The 23351-nt window shown below is 41.2% G+C and overlaps 1 long non-coding RNA gene across 3 annotated transcripts in view; it reads right to left on the reverse strand.

The window, feature by feature from the left end:
• Positions 1-1077: 1077 nt before the first annotated feature.
• The window catches only part of LOC130346891 (uncharacterized), a 29462-nt gene continuing 7188 nt past the window's right edge, over positions 1078-23351 (reverse strand). For all 3 annotated transcript variants that reach the window (XR_008885060.1, XR_008884977.1, XR_008885020.1), the window contains exons 2-5: positions 22683-22761; positions 18906-19051; positions 4760-4791; positions 1078-1747 (exon numbers count right to left, since the gene is read on the reverse strand). This is a non-coding gene — a long non-coding RNA (uncharacterized LOC130346891). The remainder of the gene's footprint in view (positions 1748-4759; positions 4792-18905; positions 19052-22682; positions 22762-23351) is intronic.

Raw genomic sequence — 23351 nt, forward strand, 5'->3', positions numbered from 1 at the left:
ATTCATTGTTAAAGAGGTATTCCAGTATTAACATTTTTTTCTAGGCCTGGGAAATAAAAAATAAAACTTGCTTACACTGGTTCCCCACAGCTCGTTGCAGCTCCCTCCCGCCCTTCAATGCTTGGCTCTTCTCCTTGCTTTCAAAGATGAGATGTCTCAGCAGGACCTGTCACTCATCCAAGCACTGGCAACAGCAATGTTTTACCTTGGCCAGTGATTGGCCAAGGTCCTGCTCTGACCAGGAGAAGATTACCGGAAGGAGGTGCAACAGGAGCAATGGAGCAGCAGGGTAGGTATTATTTCTTTTTATTTTTTACCCTTGGTCCAGCTATATATGTTAATACTGGAATTTACTTTAGGTTCCACAGGCTTAGACTATTTTCTGATCATTCGCAAGACTCACAACTTTTGATACCTTTTAGCGTAATGAGGCCTTTATGGATGTGGAGTGTAAAGCTTAGGTCAATATAGTTGCCAGCAATTACTAAGCCTCTGGTCACCTTTAGGAACACATTTTAGCCTATATTGGTATTTTATAACAAATTAAAACATGTACTTAATGTTGGCCTTTGATTTGGCCATAGTTCTGCTCAGAAATATGTTCAGGAGATAAGAGATAGGAGCTGGAGACAGGTAGTCCTTCTGACGGATTTAACTCTGAATGGATAGTGGTGTGGTTGCACCTTGCCGAGGTTATCCAGCATCCACACCATTATCTATCAGACCGACACCACAGAGTATCGGGACAGATGCTCGGCAGCCCAGAGGAGAACGTATAGAGTGCATGCACTCAGAAAGCCCACATCAGTGTTGTGCCTGAGCTTGCACAACACTAGAAGGTGAGTGTGCTAATTCACACTTTTACTCGGCTCCATAATTTCTGTACGCGCATTTTTATATCCGTTGCGATCACCATCATTTATGGCACTTAGATAGCGCCCCCTTTGTTCCCTTTTTTTTTTTTCTTTTCTGCACATTAACTCTGAATGGAACAGAGCAGCCTTCACTATATGTAAAAACCTGCAAGCTGCAGAAGAAAAAATGTAGAAAATTTGAAAGCATTTTAATAAAGACCTACTAAATGTTTTTATACCAATATACTACAATGCAATAATAAAAACAAAATGCATTTAAAGGTGTCCATAGACTTTTAGCCTCTGTACTTAAATGTATAAAAAGTCCTGACAACTACAGTAATGAATAATTCTCAGAAAAATCACACTCTGTGGGAAGTCATGTCCCCAAAGTATGCCTTCTTTATAGACACAAACCTGGCTGGTACAGAATATTTGGGTAGAAAAGGTGGTTACTCTACCACCTCCGATATTAGTTCCTAGGGACCTCATGATCATTCTTAAGAAAAACCTATTAAAGCTTCATGTCAAGCATCGTAATGACCATGAATTTTCCAATCTATCATAAAGAATCCATCTTCTCTCTTCTCCTTTTGTACTTGAAGAAAAGCACATGGGCAACATGAACCCTTATATCTACATGTTATGGATCTCTCTGGTTGACTGACTCTTCTTCTTCCGTGAGTCTGCTGTGCTGTGCTTGGTCTCTTCAGCCAATCAATGCAAGCTGCTCTGTAATCCCCTCCTCTCTGTTTTCATGCTGCAGTCTGATAGGACAGGGGTGAGCACAGAGAAGTGCTTTAGCTGGGACAAGGAAGATGCTGCATCCAGACAGGATGATGTTCTGAGTAGTATGTGGCCCCCTCGTGGTCTTTTTATATAAGCCATGACTTCTATAAAAAGGAGAAAACTTTCTTATTAAGTGTATTATCAAGGTTAATGTTTTGCCAAGATGCACAATATATAAAACGTTTTTGAATCTGACAGTGCCTGTTTAAGGCAGATATGTGCTTCATAATATGGTGGACATGTACAGCAGTCCAGATCAGATGTACAGATATAAGTCCAGTTAAAATTTCCCCCCAAAAAACGATTACATATCAATAGACAAATAGGCACATTAAAGTCAGATGAATATGTAATGTCCGTTTTTGTATTTTTCCGTTTTAGGCCCTGTTCAGACTTTGTTTTTATGTATTATCTGTTTTCTGTGCTATTCTCCCTGGCTAGGGAATAGTTAATGGTATTAGCCAATGAGAACTCAGATAGGGCTATTTAAACCTGAGCTCTGCTACACTCTGTGCAGGTTATTAGTTCTACTCTGACTATGTTATTAGTTTTACCTTTGCTATGAATGTTTTAGTTTGTCTGTATGTCTGAGTTTTAACCATGGTTGATTATTGTTATGATAGATTTTGTTCTGCTTCGTTTTTAGTATATCTGTTGGATTATGTATGTCCTTTCTGCTTTAACCTTGTTATCTTAGTCTGTGTTCACACTGTGACTCTTGCTTGTACCATGTTCAGTATTTAGTACTCCTGTTTAGAGTCCTGACCCGTATTCCTTCATGTTTGGCACACGGTGGAGTGTGCTCGCTGGCTAGAAGTCTATTTGGCGTTTGTATTGATGTCCCTCCATGTTTGGAGTGGGGAGTCTAGTTTGTTCTTGGTTCAGTGTCCAGTGTTCTATGTCTCCTGACCTGTTTAGTGTTCATCTGTTCATTCCCTGCATCTTCCTGGTTTCTGCTGTATACATATTCCATATCTAGTCTTGTTCATTTATTCATATCTGCCGTTTATCTTGATACCGGTTTCTGAACTGTATGTTAGTACACTATATCCTGCCCTGTTTGTATATTTATATCCTTTCTGCTTTATCGGTTTTTTTTTGGTTGTTTTCCCGTTATTTTTCTGGCCTGTCCCCTGACAATATACACTATTATTTGTGTACCTTTATGCCTTGCACTTTAGTGCAGGTAGGGACTGGCACTGTGGTGGTCGATTTGCCGTTCAGGGCAGATGGGAAAGAAGGCAGGGAAAGTGTTTCTAGGGACAACTTAGGGCTCACTCTCCCTGTCCATCTCGTCGGTTATGACAGAATAGTTGCCGATATCTGGGACCTCCATCAATCACAACAAGAAGCTAGCCCATTGAGTTTTTAAAAACAGATATATTTGATCCTGAGCAGGACTGATTTAAATCTAGTGGTCTGGAGGCCAAGCTATGCCCTGGGACCTCTACCACCTTGATTAACCAGAGGTCTCTATTATTATCTACTCTGCCCGTCTACACCCTTCCCAGCATTTGCTAGTTACTCATTATAGGTAGTGCATATACTGCTCGACCGTACATCATAAGAACATAAAGATGCCCTGAGGATCTTATATAGTCCAGGGGGAGTATTGGTGATCATGCATTTATGTGGTTTCTCGCATGAAGTCTAAATAAGTCAGTGAAATGATTGTCTCCATAATTCTCCTTTATTTATACTGCATTAGATATTCAGGTGAGGTTCAGGTCCACACATTTAGGGCCCACACTAACCATCATTTGGCTCTTCAAGTCTTTTGCAGGTGTAGACCTCCTGTTGGCATTGGACAGAGCCTTATGTGTCATAAAAAGGACTGACCACTGGCAACTGAAGACCGAAACTTGCACATACTATATGGACAGGATACTACCTATGTATACCCTTTGAAAAATCTGAATAAAAGATTGGTTCCTATGGGCATGTACAGTATTGTTGGCACCTCATCAATATTAACCAATAAAGTTGGATTTTGTCTAATTGAAAGGCTTTGGTGTCTATAAACAATATATAGCCAGATTAACTTTTGAACAATTATTCGCTTAACCCCTTCCTATCCAAAATAAATAATGTATGGCCAACATATGTCTATCTGTAACGGGTCACGGCAGGTGGCGGATCCTCTGGGCCTGTGTGGATGATGGCGTAAGTCGTGCCAGGGAGCGCAGTCTAAGGCTACCCCTGGCACGACTTGTCCACACAGGTAACTGGGAGGTGGCATGGCACAGAAGGAGACTGGCAGGACGTGGTCAAGGTAGCAGAAGGGCAGGGCAGGCAGCACAGGTGTAGGATCAGGTAACGGGACCAGGATCAGGAAAACAGATATCAGGAACACAGTAACACAGTAGCTTTCTCTAGGGCACAAAGGCAACAAAGATCCGGCAGGGATACAAGGGAGGAGCAAGTACCTATAACAAGAGTACAGGTGAATACACTTAATTAAATGAGTACTGGCCCTTTAAATGTTAGAACTCTGCATGCACTTGCCCTAGGAGGCAGGGGCACATGCGCCGGGGCTGCGGGAAGAGAAAGACCAGGGAAGTAAATGAGGTGCTGGGATTCGCAATGTGTTCCGCAATGCGAATCTCAGCCCCGCCGGCAGCAGGGAGATAAGCAGAGAGCACTCAGGGCCGGCATGTCCGGACAGAGCGCAGGTGTTACACTATCTCTATACAATCGACTGGATGGATAGAAGCATATTGCTAATCATTAACATTGCTTTAAAGTGAATTATGTTCAGCTACAGCTAAAACAGTCATTGGAAAAAGTTAGATGAAAAAGGTCCAAGTACATAATGAATTTATCAGATTGGCCCAACAAATAATCATGATGTGGCACCATAGATTGGTTCTTAGATGGTCATGCTGACTTATCTTTTAAATTTGTGTTAGTAAAATAAATCTAGAAAAAGAAAGTAGGTATAATGAATACCAGAGCATGGTTGGGTTGTTGGGTTCCTGGCCAAAGTCTTGTACAGGAGAAAGGACGACAGGAGGTTCACAGTATAAAAGAAAAACTATAAAGTCTTAGTCAGAAAGTCTTAGTAAGTGCTAAAGCAATTTTACCATCCACTGAAATAAAAGAAAAACACGACTCACCACAGGAATGCTCACGAATGCAACGCCTTGTACTGGAATAAAAAGACAGAACCCAAGTTGTTATCCTAAACCCACTGATGGAATGTGAACTTCTGTACAATATAGGACGGGATATGGTGGCCACAATTCAGTCTAAAAATTGATGCCTCACATGTATAATGGGGCCAAATCTCATTTCCACTTGAAATGTTTAAATTTTATTGAAAATGCTGCTTTTAGGATGGTAATGGCATAAAACAGTACAGACCATTGTTACATATGGTGGTCTTAAACATTATATATGACTATGAAATCAAACTAAAATTGGAATGTAAATCATATGAAGAACATTGGCTAAATAGTCATCAAGACTTGAAGCTTTATTAAATACACTAGATTTCCAATAAACTTACTTGCTTGGCAAAACCAATATATCAGATTATTGAAACGCCGAATTACTGAAAGCATTTACCATCATGCCCACATGAGATGCTGCCATCCATGTCTCAAATAGTTACCCATAACTGCATGGATCTCTAAGTCTTTGGAATGTTGAATACACAGATCTTTGGGTCTTTGGAGAGTTGATTACTTAGATATTCAGGTCTTTGGAGAGTTGACTACTTGGATCTTCAGGTCTTTGGAGAGTTGACTACTTGGATCTTCAGGTCTTTGGAGAGTTGACTTGGATCTCCTGGTCTTTGGAAAGTTGACTACTTAGATATTCAGGTCTTTGGAGAGTTGACTACTTAGATCTACTGGTCTCTGGAGAGTTGACTACTTGGATCTACAGGCCTTTGTAGAGTTGACTATTTAGATCATCAGGTCTTTGGAGAGTTGACTACTTGAATTTTTAGGTCTTTGGAGAGTTGACTGCTTGGATCTACTGGTCTTTGGAGAGTATACTACTTGGATCTACTAGTCTTTGGAGAGTTGACTACTTAGATCTTCAGTTTTTTGGAGGATGACTACTTGGATCTTCAGGTCTTTGGAGCATTGACTACTTGGATATTCAGGTCTTTGGAGCGTTGACTACTTGGATCTACAGGTCTTTGGAGAGTTGACTACTTGGATCTTCTAATATTTTTATATTTCTGAGGAGGGTGGATGGGTTGATGCGGGATAGTTCAGTGCAGTTATTTAGTGCCAGGCAGACCAGTCAGGGTGTCACCCGATGCGGTACGCCCCCCCCCTCGCCGTCACTCTGTAACAACGCTACTGGTAATAAAGGGTAGATAAAGTACTTCAGCTATTAACATAAGGGAAAACTTTTCTGCTTTAAAAAAGCGGGTTTCCCGGGTTTTGCTTACATGCGATTTATTTATCAAGGTCGTGCGACTATTTGATAAATAGGTTGCATGTAAGCAAAAGTAAATAAAAAAAAAATGTCATATAAAAGCCATTCGTTTGAAAAGAATGATAAATCTCCTTCATCATTTATGCAGTGTGTAGTGGAAGTGCCTTGCTGTTCAGGCAATTGCCTGGAAGTATTTTTTTGGTCAGCATGTAGTTTTCATATTTTGGGAATCCTACTGTGTAGAATGGCTATTTGTGCACTCCTTGACAGTACACAATGGCCCTCATTTACTATCGCAAACATGACATTTTTTGTCAGGTTTTGCGCCAGATTCTGGCTCATTGTGCCAGAATTTGTGCCAGAATGTAAAAAACCCAGACTAACTCTCCATTTTGCTAAGAAACACCGAAAAGGGGTCTGTTCCCGTCATTTTCACAAAAACCCAACATATTTACTAAGGATTCCACAGAAAATTTTGTGGATTTCAGCTGAGGAAAACCCTACAGATCAGAGCAGGTGTAAAAAAAAAAAAAAAGCAAAATGTAGGGTAAGGTGCAAAATGTAAATAGTAAATACCGTGGAAAATAAATTGTAGGGAATTAAAACCCATAAGGAAACCTACACAACACTCTTAGTAAATAAGGGCCATTATGATGGAGCCACCAGAAGGTACTGAATAAGGAATCATCCAATTTAAGGCCAGCTACGGGAAGGACAAAGATAAATATTGGAGCTTGCTCTTGCACTGTAGACATATTATGAATTCCCTACATCTTCTTAGTTACCCAAGAAATAAATATTTACAGAATATGTTAGCAAATTTATAAATTACATTAATTTCTCTGTGAGTAAGAACGAAGCGATAACTGGAAGGGAACCATCTGTCATCTAGGAGCTTCTAAAAACTATAATTTAATGCTCTGTTTGTAAAGGAAAACATATAATGCTGAGCACAGGAATAATAACCAAGGATTCAGAGTATACACATTGTGTCACTATAGACGTGGATACATTCTGTGATCTACAGATACCTACCTAAGCTCTACATTGTCCTCAATGAAATATCCTTCAGATGATGGGATAGTTAAAGGGGTGCTCCGCTGCTCCAGCGAACGCTGGAGCCGGCGCTGGGAGCTCGTGACGCCATAGCCCCGCCCCCTCATGATATCATGCCCCGCCCCCTCAATGCAAGTCTATGGGAGGAGACGTGACAGCCGTCATGCCCCCTCCCATAGAATTGCATTGAGGGGGTGGGGTGTGACATCATGAGGGGCGTGACATTACAAGGGGCGGGGCTATGAAGTCACAAGCTCCTGGCGCTGGCTCCAGCGTTCTGAACAGTTTATTCCAAACGCTGAGCAGCGGAGTACCCCTTTAAGCTTTCTGTGTATGTAGCATATGTCTGTTTGAAGGGAAACTCTAGCTAAAGACAACTAAGGAGTCCTGCAGTCCTGGTGTTTTGTAAGCAGTGACAAAATGTGTCCAAATATGTTACGATGAGAGTAGCTAAGGAAGTTGGCAGGGCATGTGCCGTGAGTGCTAGGAGGGGTGGCAACATGCCAACAAGAGGCTATGTTCACACGGCAAAAATTCCACTGCTGCAGAGTCCCATTGATTTCAATAAGATTCTGCTGCACTGTGCACATGATGTTTCTAGCACGAAAATCCAGATTCCGGCGTCTACAGAAGAAACATTGAACCGTTCAATGTTTCTACAGATTCCGCTCAGAAAAGACGGCAAATTTCGAAGTGATCCTAGTGCCGCCGAACGAAGCAAATGTGTGGAATTACCGGCGATATTTTCCAGGCAGACATACCACCCATTTCCACCATGTGAACATGAACTTAGATGCAGGGCTAGGGCAGTAAAACTAAATACTTACCCAGTTAAAGAACCCCCAAACCGCTGTCTACAGATGAGTGACTCCTCCTTCTGGTAGTATGAAATCATTTACTTCCTTTTGAAGTAAAGTAATTAGAATATTTTTAAATATATATATTTTTTCCTAAGATTATTAAAATTTCTATGTATCCAAAGTGCAAAATCAGTAAAAGGGCCCCCACCTATTTAATCTCATTTATAATACTGGTGTCTTATGAAAAGGAAATCATTTTTGGGCACCTTCATGAACCTGGGCCGGGCTTGAGCAGCTGAATTTGGATCCTGTCTACAGTAGCTAGGTCCTTGATGGCAGCTGTTGACCAGCAATGCACTTAAAGGGGTACTCCGGTAGAAAAACATTTTTTTTTTTTTTTTCAAATCAACTGGTGCCAAAAAGTTAAACAGATTTGTAAATTACTTCTAATAAAAAATCGTAATCCTTCTAATACTTATCAGCTGCTGTATGCGCCACAGGAAGTTGTATTTCTTTCTTGAGTTCTTTTCAGTCTGACCACAGTGCTCTCTGCTGACACCTCTGTCCGTATCAGGAACTGTCCAGAGCAGGACAGGTTTGCTATGGGGATTTTGCTTTTACTCTGGACAGATCCTGACATGGACAGAAGTGTCAGCATAGAACAGTGTGGTCAGACTGAAAAAAAACTCCAGAAAGAAATACAACTTCCTGTGGAGTATACAGCAGCTGACAAGTACTGGAAGGATTGAGATTTTTATATGGAAGTAATTTACAAATCTGTTTAACTTTCTGGCACCAGTTGATTTAAAAAAAAATGTGTTTTCCACTCGAGTACCCCTTTAACCTCTTAAGGACCAAGGACATACCTGTACGTCCTGAGTCCTTTCCCTTTCTATAACACGGAACCACGTCATAGCGGGTCGGGCCCGGCCTCTAACAACAGACGGGACCCGTGGCTAATAACGCGCAGCACTGATCGCGGTGCCACGTGCTATTAACCCTTTAGACGCGGCGTTCAAAGTTGAACGCCGCGTCTAACGTGAAAGTAAAACAATGCCGGTTAGCTCAGGGGGCTGTTCGGGATCGCCGCGGCGTGGCGTCCCGAACAGCTGTGGGACACCAAGAGGGTCTCCTACCTTGCCTTATGGTGTCCGATCGCCGAATGACTGCTCAGTGCCTGAGATCCAGGCATGAGCATTCAAGCAGCAGAATCATTGATCACTGGTTTCCTATGAGAAACCACTGATCAATGTAAAAGATCAGTGTGTGCAGTGTTATAGGTCCCTATGGGAGCTATAACATTGCAAAAAAAAAGGAAAAAAAAAGGGAATAAAGATCATTTAACCCCTCCCCTAATAAAAGTTTGAATCACCCCCCTTTTCCCATTTAAAAAAACACAGTGTAAGTAAAAATAGAAATAAACATATGTGGTATCGCCGCATGCGGAAATGTCCGAATTATAAAAATATATAATTAATTAAACCGCACGGTCAATGGCGTACGCACAAAAAAATTCCAAAGTCCAAAATTGTGTATTTTTGGTCACTTTTTATATCATGAAAAAATGAATAAAAAGTGATCAACAAGTCCGATCAATACAAAAATGGTACTGCTAAAAATTTCAGATCACGGCGCAAAAAATTAGCCCTCATACCACCCCATATGCAGAAAAATAAAAAAGTTATAGGGGTCAGAAGATGACAATTTTAATCGTATAACTTTTCCTGCATGTAGTTATGATTTTTTTCAGAAGTACTGAAAAATCAAACCTATATAAGTAGGGAATCATTGTAATCGTATGGACCTTCAGAATAAAGGGAATGTGTCATTTTTACAGAAAAATGTACTACGTAGAAACGGAAGCCCCCAAAATTTAAAAAATTGTGTTTTTTTTTTCCATTTTGTCTCAATGATTTTTTTTTCCCGTTTCGCCGTAGATGTTATTACAAAGTAGAATTGGTGGTGCAAAAAATAAGCCATCATATGGATTTTTTGGTGCCAAATTGAAAGAGTTATGATTTTTTTAAGGTAAGGAGGAAAAAACGAAAGTGCAAAAACGGAAAAGCCCGTGGTCCTTAATGGGTTAAGCCCTAGACCAGTCTGCACTGGGAGGACAAGATGCAATGAAGAAGCGAGGACATGGAAGCAACAATTTCTCAGAGAAGTGGTAGCAACAATGGAGCTACTATTAGTGGGGAAGAAGAGACAGTGAGGTGCAGGTGTAAAGTGGGCTATTGGTAACTTGGTAAGAGTTTTGTTTACAGAATTTGGTAATTACCTATTTTTTTTAAGCAGCCATATTGAAAAAGTGACCACAGGAAGTGAAGTCATATTAAAGGGATGCTCATGGAAATACAGGACAGGGAATAAGAGTCTGTTTGCTGGGGGGTCAAACCGCTAGGACTCCCCTATGATCTTCTGTATAGAGCCCGGCTCTTGTCGCTCAACTTACCAAACTTGTGAGAGCTCTGGTCCCCACCTTTGGAAACCCCATCTCAGCTGGTGATTGGCTGAGCGGACAATCACATGAGCACATCTCTGAAGGTGGGGGCCTGAATGCTTAGGAGAGTAGCTGCTGAATGGTAAGTTCAGCCCGAGAGCTGGGCCCGGTGCAGATCCCTGGTGCTTCACTACTTTCTGGCCCATAATTTTTTTTTTTTTGTGTGGAAATCCATTTTAGATATGACCGTTTCATCAAGGGTGGGATAAGATCTAAATCCTTATCTAATACGTTCATTCTGCCATATCCAATGCATGAAATCCACTCACTTTGTTGGTGATTTATGCAGGATTTTCAGAATGACATCACACACGTTGATCCCGTCCATGCATGGAATTAGACTTGGTCTTAACTCCTGTCTGCGTCCATGAGCTTGTGAGAAAATGTGCAGAATGTCTTAAGGATCTCAGCATTCAAAGATGTAATATTATCGGAGCTCGCTGCAAATGTCATAAGGACAACATCACAGGGGGAAGCGCTTTAACAGCTGGGAGATACAACAGATGTTCCCCAGACAGGACTACTATAGGAAGATGCAGTTTATGCAGGTCATGTTTCATAGACACATAGAGCGTTGCTGCCAAATACTTAAGATACAACGTTTCAAATAGAAGTATGTCCTGCTGTGGATCAGAACCAACATTCTGCTGAAATTTACAACCTAATCTGTTTTCCATCTTGACCCGTGCACTTTGGTGAACTCTTGTTTCCTCTGTGATCTGTGTGACTACATTGATGCTGGCATGGCCATGAACTGGTACTCATAGCATATTATACAATGCCGTATGCTTAGAGATTAATTCTGTAATTCTTTGGCCCGCGGATCTAAAATGTCATGCATTTTCATGAATTATTGCTCTTTTTTCTCCTGGACTCAAAACTAAGAGCATACTGTTTGAGTAAAAAAGGATAGAATTCTGAGAAGCCTGAAGACTTCTACAGTCTTCAATTGGAGTGCTGCGGCACACTGGCATTCTACAAGAACCCGCCAGGTGTGCCATGAGAAGATGGTGACGGGATGTGCTGGGACACCTGGGGTGTATCCTGGCCAGGGGTCCAAGAGCATTCTACCTCTAAGGTTTTCGGGGGGTTCCAATTTCTAGTGATGCTGCCTGCAGCCATTAGAGTCCAGAAAAATGTAACTTTTTCTGGAACAAACACAAAACATCATTGTGAACGTCCAGTAGGTAGGAAAACGTCCTCTGACCGCTAGTGGCCACAGAAAGAAGCTGGAGATGACACTGATTACTGCAGTGAACTTGTCCTGGATCCCCAGACTAACGCTGCTTTCAGCTGTATATGTGGCTCACACACATACAGCAGAAAACCTCCTCTCAATTTAAGCCGCCTAGACTAAGAGGAGACATTACCTCTGCCCCTGCCACGTAGTGCAGGTGCTGATGACATCACTCATTGTCGCTTGCACTGTAAAGGCTGAGGAGATTGCTGCTTTTTTTATTTCAACTTGGAGGGGAGGGGCCCCCCACATACCTGGCTGCCTAACTACGTAGCCCACATACCTGGCTGCCTAACCACCTGGCCCACATACCTGGCTGCCTGACCACCTGGCCCACATACATGGCTGCCTGACCACTTGGCCCACATACCTGGCTGCCTGACCACCTGGCCCACATACCTGGTTGCCAAACCACCTGTCCCGCATACCTGGCTGCCTGACCACCTGGCCCACATACCTGGCTGCCTAACCACCTAGCCAACATACCTGGCCGCCTGACCACCTGGCCCACATACCTGGCTGCCTGACCACCTGGCCCACAAACCTGGCTGCCTAATCACCTGGCCCACATACCTGGCTGCCTAACTACCTAGCTAGCTACCTACATATCTGGCTACCTAACCATATAGTTAACTACCTACCTACCTGCCCTTTTCTGTGCAGGACACGGAGGAGGGCATTATAACAGTTCGGGGCCTATAGATGGGGAGATTATGTAGACGCGGGGACGCCACTGCAAAAATGCTGAGTCTAACATGTTTGCCCTGCAGATGTTAAGAGATTAGTTTTGGATAGAAGAAGTCGTCATGGCGGTCTGATCCGGTTGAAGAAATAAAAGAAAAGAGAACGCCGCCAATCAGAAAAGACGTCTGTGAGTGCCCTAGATGTAATTGTTATCACTTATATGGTGTATATATCCTGCATACAGATGTATCTACCTCTATATGGTCCTGTATATAATCACTCATATGGTATACATATCCTGTGTACAACTGGTCTCTATCTCTATATGGTCCTGTATATAATCACTTATATGATATACAGATCCTGTGTACAGCTTTTATCTACCACTATATGGACGCTGTATGGGGGAACACTGGTCTGCGTATAGTGGTTTTATTCAGTACATTATAGCGGTATTATCCAGTTATTTTGTGGTGGTATATATTTCCTCTATGTATACCGGTATTATTGGCCATGGAAAATTATCTTACCTACATGGCATGAGGAGGGATTTGCGTGGGATAGGGACGCGACATAGGTGTGACCAGGGGTGGAGTCTCACAGGGGGCCCTTGCTTTATTTGGTCCGGGGGCCCTGAGTGTACTCAGTCTGCCCGTTTACAAGGTTTTATGTTTTTTTCTCTCACATGAGATTTATTACCTATGTGCAATGTTATTCTACTTGTTAAAATGAAGAAAAAGAAATTTCAAAACAAAAAACTAATTAACATAAGGACAAACACTTGAAAGTGAGATGGGGAGGAGAGATTCCTAAGAAAGATTATATACAAAGATGTTTTTAAAAGACTTATTTAATCTGTTGTGAACTGCTGTTCATTTAGGGTTTTACTTATCTAATTTTAAATGGGCATTGTCAGATCCAAAAACGTTGTATATGTGATTACTGATGAAAAGGATTAGGCACTGAGTAAAATGTATGTATAAATATTACTATTTTTTGTGGGATCTGACAGGTACACTTTAAGACCTTCTTAGGACCAGATGTTGTTTTTAATATGTCCTGATACATAGGATTATAGAATTCAGAAGTGTACTTTCTTCTTCTTGTGACTGTATGTAACTTCTGCTAAAGAAGCTAGTCCTTAGACATCTGATTTATTCCTTAAAATACAGTCCAATGTTTTTTTCTTTTTGCAGTAATATTTTATGGGTCTTTCAAGTTCAGGCGGCACCTGGTAATGTCATTGACCACTCGGAATTTGGACGTGAAATGTGTTGAACTGAGGAAAACAAATTAACAATACGAACGAATCGGTATTGTTTCCACCAAGCATTTTCCTTCCATTACTCTCCGAGTTGATGGCAATTGTCTACAGATAGAAAACTACAGGGGAAAGTAAGGAAATGACTTAGTGTTAAAATAAAATCGACTTCATTGTAATTAATAAACCATGGAAAATGAATTGCCTCTAAAACAGATCTACTTTTCCTTCTGGAAGAAGCTGATTGTTTGATGCTCTACACATAAGGCTGCAAAAAAGTTCTGACCTGTTAATTTGGTTTTTTAACTTGCAGCTGGAGACAGGAATGTTAATTGAGTCATGAGATCATTGGTCCCTTTACTCAATGACCTCACTTTGATTACATCTCAAGGTGAAAGTCAACACCTCCGAAGAGTTAACCACTAAAGCAGAGATAAAGTGTTTAGTCTTCTAAAAAAAGGTTTCAGATGGGGCATCCATGCAAATTGTAGATATGCCCCCTACTCCAAAAATTTATTAAAATAAATAAAAAGTAATCAATATTTCACTGTTACATTCTTAATACAAAAATCTGTAAGGTCAAACAGCAGAAAAAAACAGAAGATTTAGTTTTTGGATAAAGTCGTGATGTTCTGCAGATCTCTACTTCTGTGCAGAACTGAAGGCTGAGTTGGCGTCCACTCTAGGGAGAGGGATCAGGAGAAAGAGATCCACCAACACTTCCCAAGTTTTGCTCCTACAGTATGTTCAACAATCCACAAATGCCTTCTGTATTTACAATACAACCTGTTAGGCTGGGTTCACATATGTTCGGCGTCCAGCATAGTTTCCCTCCACGTACACCGGAAGGAAAGTGATGCTAGAACGGATCCCGTTCATTTGAATGGGACAGTTCACAATCATCTAGCGTCTCAATTTTTTGAGACGCACCGTCCGGCGTCCAGAAACAATGGACGCCAGACGCTATACAACTGATGACAACTCATGCATGTTGTCATCAATTTTGGCATCAGTTGCGTCGAGATCTAGGCTGAGTTGACCTATGCCGGATGCCAGACATACGGGAGCCCAGCCTTACTGAAGAATGTATACAGGTAAGTCACGCTGCTCTATCCTCGGAGAAGCTCAGAAGATTTATTCAGGGTTTGTGGCTTTATTGTGGCCTTATAGCTTATCTATGCCAGATACCCCGATATCAGCCTGACAAGGAGATCATGTTAGGGGCTGACTTAGTCCAAAGGTAAGAATAGTCCTTCCTGTGACACTCAATGGTTTTGGCATCTTCTCTACCACTAAAGCTTGCATTGACACCGGATCTTCTTGGGTTATGATCTCTTTGGACTGATCATTTCACGAACAGATCCCTTATTCAAGAAGTTCTTGCACAGTACTGCACCTTACCTATTCAGATGCAGGTTTTAAGGAACTCTCCTTTCTGGTTCTACAATCTGTCACCCATCCAGTTTTGTTCAGCCTACCCTGACTCTGTTTACATAATCAGTCCACTGGTGACCTTTTTTTATTCAGAAATGCCCAAAAGTTGTCACACTTACTCCCTGTTCCTCTTGTACTCATACCCAGTATGTGGTAAAAGCTATAAAAAAAACCCTCTTATTTTCCATGCACACTGCACAGTTTCGACTCATACCTGAGTCTATCACAAGCAATTCACAGCGGTGCATCTGAAGAATAGAAATGTAATTAATTAAAGGGGTACTCCACTGCCCCAGCATTCGGAACATTTAGTTCTGAAAGTTGGGTGTGGGCGGTCGTGTCCTCATGGCCACGCCCCCTTAATTCATGTCTATGGGATGGGACGTACGCCCCCTCCCATAGACTTGCATTGAGGGGGCGTGGCCGTGACATCAGGACCCCGCAGCCCGCACCCAGCTTTCGGAACTAAATGTTCTGGGGCAGTGGAGTATCCTTTAAACAACTCAGCTTTCCAAACATTGTATCTCCAATTTCCCAGTGGGCAATGGTGGACTGGTTCTCAATGATTCCTCATTTTATATCTCTGCTGGGGCAACTGGCTAATAGGTTCTTTGGGAGATCTTCTGCATTTCTGGCCTTCTTTACCACATAGTCTTCAGTTGAAGAGTCCCGTTTGTGTCCAGGCTTTGGAGGTCTTCAAGGTATCAGCCCCAGACCACTTAGCAAACAAAATCAGTCCCTGGAACTATTTTTCTCTCTTCAACATAAAATGTCCAGACGGACTGTTACATATAAAAAAAATGCCCGGGATCGTCGCTCTTCATCGCCGTCATCACGTCGCTGCGCACACTGCTCCTATTGGATGACGGCGTGCACGGCGATGTAATGACAATGAAGGAGAGCAAGGGCCATACAGGGGATCCTGAAGAGGACAGTCCAGAGCGTCGGGGACAGGTGGGTGACACTCACCACAGCACATGGGGCACCTTAAACGGCTATCTGGTGGCAGCTGAAGCAGTCTGCACTGCCGGATAGCCGTTTATGCGATGGCCCAGGCATACAAAAGCATTGTATGTTGATGCAGCCTTCAACATGAGATGACCCCTGAGAGGCCATCGTATGTTGAAATTATCATATGTCGGGGCCATCGTAGGTCGGGGGGTCACTGTACATTATTTTGATTCCACTGAGTGCCGGATATCTTCATGCTGAATCCCCACCTCCAGACTTTTCTTATTTTCAGAATAGGCTGTCAATAATAGATTTGTAGGAGTCCAGCTTTCTGCACCCCCTTCGATCAGCTGTTTAAAGGGGCTGCGGCGCTCCTTGTGTTTACAGTCGCCTCTTCTGTGTTTACCTCTTCCCATCCATACAATGGCTGGATGACCCTTTTGCCAACCGCTGGAAAAGCTTGTCGTAGATGGTGCATGACTCACGTGTGTGCTAACATGTTTTGGGAGTTTGAGAGCTAAATATTGATGACTTCTAGGAAAAAATTAGACGTTAATCTGGAAACAAAGAAGTTTGAAGGCTTTTGGTTGAGCAGGGAAGACTGGCACGATTCTTTGGTTGTCAACACATTCCACAAGAGCCAGCGAGTCACACTCAGTTTACTTCTAATCTTTTCCATCCACAAATTCCTATGCCGAGGAGAGAACTTGTGGTAACTTCCCGGAGGCTGCCAGGCATCTGACATTCTCCTATTATAATAGACACCCTAAATTGACTTTGTGTAAACAAAACCATGGTTTATTGGATTAACAGGCACATGTCTTCAAGACTTACAACCCAGAATAGTTAAAACTTCAGGGGACTCACCAAAAGCACAATTTATGTCTTCAGACATAAAATGTCTCCAGAAGGGGGCGCACACATGTTTGAATAACAAAATGCTGTATCTTAATTATTTGACATGTCTTTTATGACATAATGTGCTATTGTCAAGTAAGTTTTGCTTTTTTTGCAGGGTGAGGGGTTAGTGCGTGGGTTGGGGTGTTTGTATGCCCCTTTGTTGACCTTTGTTACCAATAAGAGTCCATATTTTATTGAGTTATCTCAAATGTGTCAAAGGCAAATGTCTTGAAAACTATATCAGAATCTACATAACACCAACCCCGCCAAAGCGAAATTAAAGGGGTACTCCCGTGGAAAACTTTTTATTTTTTAAATCCACTGGTGCCAGAAAGTTAAACAGATTTGTAAATTAAACATTTGAGAGAGCATGGAAAATAAGCGGCACTCACCACAAACAGCTAGCGACAACTTCTTTATTTCTTAGGCGTGCAGTAAAACATGCAGGTGCAGGGAGAAAAGGACGCCGGGGAATCCGGCTGACTGGTCACAGCCGTATCGTGCTTCCGCACTTCGTCAGATGGTCTGACGAAGTGCGGAAGCACGATACGGCTGTGACCAGTCAGCCGGATTCCCCGGCGTTCTTGTCTCCCTGCACCTGCATGTTTTACTGCACGCCTAAGAAATAAAGAAGTTGTCGCTAGCTGTTTGTGGTGAGTGCCGCTTATTTTCCATGCTCTCTCAAATGTTTGATTCATGACTCTGTCCTGGCTGAGCACCCCACAAGCAGCGACATACATACACACCTGTTCCATCAAGAGCGAATATCAGGCTGCATGGTTGGCTGTGCCGAACGCTGTTTCTCACTACAAGCAGATTTGTAAATTACTTCTATTAAAAAATCTTAATCCTTCCAGTATTTTTTAGGGGCTATATACTACAGAAGAAATTCTTTTCTTTTTGGATTTCTCAGATGTCACGACCACAGTGCTCTCTGCTGACCTCTGCTGTACATTTATGGAACTGTCCAGAGCAGGAGAAAATCCCCATAACAAACATATGCTGCTCTGAACAGTTCCTAAAATGGACAGCAGAGGTCAGCAGAGAGCACTGTGGTCATGACATCAGAGAAATGCAAAAAGAAAAGCATTTCCTCTGTAGTATACTGCCCATAAAATGTATTGGAAGGATTAAGGTTTTTTAATAGAAGTAATTTACAAATCTGTTTAACTTTCTGGCATCAGTTGATTTAAACAAAAAAAAAAGTTTTCCACGGGAGTACCCCTTTAAGCTATGAAATAAAGTTGAAAATCCACACCTCTGTGGCTCAGCAACCGCTAGCATTTATGTTCACTGACCAAGCAAGAAGGTGTTAAAAAAGTTAAATATTCTGACCAATGAGCGTAGGTCAAATAAAAAAAAAAACACAAGTAACTTTTATGGTCACATGTAGTACCACTTCCTACGACTAAGGTTGACAAATTCTTAAAGGGGTACTCTAGTGGAAAACATTTTTTTTTTTAATCAACTGGTTCCAGAAAGTTAAACAGATTTGTAAGTGACTTCTATTAAAAAATATTTATCCTTCCAGTACTTTTTAGCAGCTGTATGCTACAGAGGAAATTCTTTTCTTTTTGAATTTCTTTTTTGTCTTGTCCACAGTGCTCTCTGCTGACACCTGATGACCGTATCAGGAACTGTCCAGAGCAGAAGAAAATCCTTATAGCAAACCTATGCTGCTCTGGGCAGTTCCTGACACGGACAGAGGTGACAGCAGAGAGCAACGTGGACAAGACAAAAAAGAAAAGCAAAGAATTTTCCCTGTAGCATACAGCTGCTAATAAGTACTCGAAGGATAAATATTTTTTTAATAGAAATAATTTACAAATCTGTTTAACTTTCTGGCACCAGTTGATTTAAAAAAAAAAAGTTTTCCACGAAGTACCCCTTTAACATAGACGTCAATGCAACATCGCCTCCAGCCCTCCACCCTAGCAAAGTATTCCTAACATTGCTATCTAAAATGTAATAACTTGTTACAGCATCATTTATAATTTGGAGAACAGGTGCTACAATCTCTTTATGTGACCTAGGAGGGAAGCCTTACCAAAGTGGATGTCAGGGAAGGAGATACCGGGTTCCTGGATCTTGTCTCTAGTAAATACCCCCCATTGTCTCTGTCCACAAGCGAAGCTCTTGGGTTACATCACGAAAACAACAGGATTCTATGCCCTATTAAAAGGTTTTGTCCACCTGTTGAGAGATGAGCGATAACAAAAGGATGGAGCCTAGAATACATTTTACGAGAGTGGGGACATGGCAAGGCTGTAAACACCTATTTGTTGACTGAGCAAATGTTTTCGGCATAGTCAGACTAATCCTGGCCGCATCTATGACTATATACAGTGTTGTGTGCCCAAGTTATCTTCTTAATTACTGGAGGCATTGTTTGTCCTGGATAGTACTATGGGTCATGACTGTGTAGGAGAATGAGCTAGGAAAGAAAGTGAACTTCCGCCTCCTAATTAGGATAAAATTCCCAAAAAATTTTCAAACGTATTAAAATCCAAGTGTAAGGTAACAAAAGATAAAAACACACGAACGAACGTCCCAAATTCTTTCAATTTTGATCGCCGCATCTAAAGAGTTAATGCCAGAACGGCGATGTCCAGCATTAGCCACAGGTCCTAGCTGCTGATAGCAGCCGGGACCGTGCGGGTATGATGCACGGTCCTGAGCTCGCTTCATAACCCTCCCGTGCCGCAGCGCCTGGTATACCCGGCGTTCTGCGGCAAGGGCTTAATTCATACAAACTTTGAATCCTCGTTTCACCCCTTCAGGGGTGGAATTTTAGAAAACTTTAAAACACATGTTTCTTTATTTATAATTGTTAGCCTAAAAACAAAGTTTCATGCTTCTAGCTTAAAAAATTAAGGACTTCCATTCAAACTTTCAACCCCTTTTTCGCCCCCTTAACGGTTGAATTTAAAAAAATCCTTTCTTATTCCTCATCTATGTCTTAAACATAACACCTGTGAAAAAATTCAGTTTTCTAGGTCCAAGGGTTTAGGCTGGGCGTTGAGTTAGTGAGTCAGGCCTTATATATATATATATATATATATATATATATATGTATAGATTAGCTGCATAGATTTGGTTCCTGAAGTAGAATATTAACGGGGTATTCTATAGAAAATAAAAATATTATATATATATATATATATATATATATATATATATAATAAACAAAGTATATATATATATATGTATATATATATATACTTATATACCTTCTTGCTACTTCCCCTATTCTTCCAGACCTGTTGCACATCTCTTGTTGTGTTTGGGGTTGCCACATTGCTGGTGCAGGACACTTCTGTTTAATCCACACCAAATAATACATTGGAATTAGTGTACACTTTCTGCCTATGCCCCTGGCAGCAGACACATTTTTTTTATTCTCTTATTTTTGTGAATGTGTTTGCACCCTTTATGTGTTTTGTTTGTTTGTTTCTTTGTTTTTGTATCTCTCAAGCACTATACTAGATTTATATATGTCTAAGGGGACTAATATTTTATCTCTGTAGATAAACCAACCAACCAAGTCCTCAAGGCTCACCAACATTCCATTTTTAAGTGGCTACAGCATTGATGGGACATAGTGAGGAGAATACACAATGATATCAGTGACTACAGGTGACGTCTTCTCTATAGTGAGGAGAATACACAATGATATCAGTGACTACAGGTGACTTCTTCTCTATAGTGAGGACAATACACAATGATATCAGTGATTACAGGTGACATCTTCTTTATAGTGAGGAAAATACACAATGATATCAGTGACTACAGGTGACGTCTTCTCTATAGTGAGGAGAATACACAATGATATCAGTGACTACAGGTGATGTATTCTGTATAGTGAGGAGACTACAAAATGATATTAGTGACTACAGGTGACGTCTTCTCTATAGTGAGGAGAATACACAATGATATCAGTGACTACAGGTGACGTCTTCTCTATAGTGAGAATACACAATGATATCAGTGACTACAGGTGACATCTTCTCTATAGTGAGGAGAATACACAATGATATCAGTGTGGAGAAAACAGAATGATATCAGTGACTACAGGTGACGTCTTCTCTATAGTGAGGAGAATACACAATGATATCAGTGATTACAGATGGCTTCTCTATAGTGAGGAGAATACACAATGATATCAGTGACTACAGGTGACATCTTCTCTATAGTGAGGAGAATGCACAATGATATCAGTGACTACAGGTGACATCTTCTCTATATTGAGGAGAATACAGAATGATATCAGTGACTACAGGTGACATCTTCTCTATAGTGAGGAAAATACACAATGATATCAGTGACTAAAGGTGACGTCTTCTCTATAGTGAGGAGAATACACAATGATATCAGTGATCATAGGTGACGTCTTCTCTATAGTGAGGAGAATATACAATGATATCAGTGACTACAGGGGACGTCTTCTCTATAGTGAGGAGAATATACAATGATATCAGTGATTACAGGTGACATCTTCCATATAGTGAGGAGAATACACAATGATATCAGTGACTACAGGTGACGTCTTCTCTATAGTGAGGAGAATACACAATTATATCAGTGACTACAGGTGACGTCTTCTCTATAGTGAGGAGAATACACAATGATATCAGTGACTACAGGTGACGTCTTCTCTATAGTGAGGAGAATACACAATGATATCAGTGACTACAGGTGACGTCTTCTCTATAGTGAGGAGAATACAAAATGATATCAGTGACTACAGGTGACATATTCTCTATAGTGAGAATACACAATATCAGTGACTACAGGTGACGTCTTCTCTATAGTGAGAATACACAATGATATCAGTGACTACAGGTGACGTCTTCTCTATAGTGAGAATACACAATGATATCAGTGACTACAAGTGACGTCTTCTCTATAGTGAGGAGAATACACAATGATATCAGTGACTACAGGTGACGTCTTCTCTATAGTGAGGAGAATACACAATGATATCAGTCACTACAGGTGACGTCTTCTCTATATTGAGGAGAATACAGAATGATATCAATGACTACAGGTGACGTCTTCTCTATAGTGAGGAGAATACACAATGATATCAGTGATTACCGGTGTTGTCTCCTCTATAGTGAGTAGAATACACAATGATATCAGTGATTACAGGTGTTGTATTCTCTATAGTGAGGAGAATAGACAATGATATCAGTCACTGCAGGTGCTGTCTTCTCTATAGTGAGGAGAATACACAATGATATCAGTCACTACAGGTGACGTCTTCTCTATAGTGAGGAGAATACACAATGATATCAATGACTACAGGTGACGTCTTCTCTATAGTGAGGAGAATACACAATGATATTAGTGATTACCGGTGTTGTCTCCTCTATAGTGAGTAGAATACACAATGATATCAGTGATTACAGGTGTTGTATTCTCTATAGTGAGGAGAATACAAAATGATATCAGTGACTGCAGGTGTTGTCTTCTCTATAGTGAGGAGAATAGACAATGATATCAGTCACTGCAGGTGATGTCTTCTCTCTAGTGAGGATAATACACAATGATATCAGTGACTAGAGGTGACATCTTCTTTATAGTGAGGAGAATACACAATGATATCAGTGACTACAGGTGATGTCTTCTCTATAGTGAGGAGAGTACACAATGATATCAGTGACTACAGGTGACGTCTTCTCTATAGTGAGGAGAATACACAATGAAATCAGTGACTACAGGTGACGTCTTCTCTATAGTGAGGAGAATACACAATGATATCAGTGACTACAGGTGACGTCTTCTCTACAGTCTTCCCTTATCTAATTCAGATGATACTTACCACCAGGTCCAGCTAAATCTTTTCTCTGCAGAACTTGACGCCCAGATGGTTCCTCACTTTGTCAGCGGTGTCTGATCCTCTATATGAAAATGATAATTACTATAATGCTGCCACACACTACGCTCTCTGAATATAATACTGCCACACACTTTATCCTCTGAATAGAATACTATCCCACACTGTACCCTCAAAATATGTAATACTACTACACAATGCGCTCTCTGAATATAAACCTGGCACACACTGTACTCTCTGAATAGAATACTACTGCACACTGCGCTCTCTGAATATGATTTTACTGCACACTGCGCTCTCTGAATATGATACTACTGCACACTGCGCTCTCTGAATATAATTTTACTGCACACTGCGCTCTCTGAATGTGATACTACTGCACACTGCGCTCTCTGAATATGATACTACTGCGCTCTCTGAATATGATACTACTGCACACTGCGCTCTCCGAATATGATACTAATGCACACTGCGCTCTCTGAATATGATACTACTGCACACTGCGCTCTCTGAATATGATACTACTGCCTATTGTACCCTCTGAATATGATACTACTGCACACTGCGCTCTCTGAATATGATACTACTGCACTTTGTACCCTCTGAATATAATACTACCATACACTGTACCTTAAGAATATAATACCACACACT

The sequence above is a fragment of the Hyla sarda genome, chromosome 1, assembly GCF_029499605.1.
Source record: "Hyla sarda isolate aHylSar1 chromosome 1, aHylSar1.hap1, whole genome shotgun sequence".
Taxonomy (NCBI): Eukaryota; Metazoa; Chordata; class Amphibia; order Anura; family Hylidae; genus Hyla; species Hyla sarda.